The following is a 616-nucleotide window of genomic DNA, read 5'->3' on the forward strand; positions in this document are numbered from 1 at the left end:
AATAAAATAAACACAAAACAGGTCGACTGTCGTGTGCACAAACGAAACCAAAACACAAAATAAACTCCAGGCCTGGTCCTCTCAAATCTTTCACTGTCGTCACTCCTCCTTTGTATCCTTCCGGAGCTCCTCCGTGAGACTCGAGACAGGTCGCGCATTAGCAATTACTCCACCGGCCTCGCTCCGTTCCCACGGCTCTCGGCCCCGCCCCTCTTAATAGTAGTTGTAGTAGTGGTATAGTTAACTTTATCTGAAAATCTTAAAGAACATTTTCAATACTGGCTCAAAATTATACAGAAGTGACATTTTTAATTTACATTTTTGAAGATTACTACATGAACATTTTTATATTTTATTTTAAAATCATTAATTATTAATAGTGCTAGCTGTGTAAACTATGATTTTCATTATTTTCAAAGTTAACTTAAAATGTTTCCTGCAAAGTATATGTAACAAAGTTAACCGGCGAACATTTAAACAAAACTTTAATAATAAAATAAACACAAAACAGGTCGACTGTCGTGTGCACAAACGAAACCAAAACACAAAATAAACTCCAGGCCTGGTCCTCTCAAATCTTTCACTGTCGTCACTCCTCCTTTGTATCCTTCCGTAG

This window comes from Sinocyclocheilus grahami, unplaced genomic scaffold, assembly GCF_001515645.1.
Source record: "Sinocyclocheilus grahami isolate Dianchi unplaced genomic scaffold, SAMN03320097.WGS_v1.1 scaffold199.1, whole genome shotgun sequence".
Classification (NCBI taxonomy): Eukaryota; Metazoa; Chordata; class Actinopteri; order Cypriniformes; family Cyprinidae; genus Sinocyclocheilus; species Sinocyclocheilus grahami.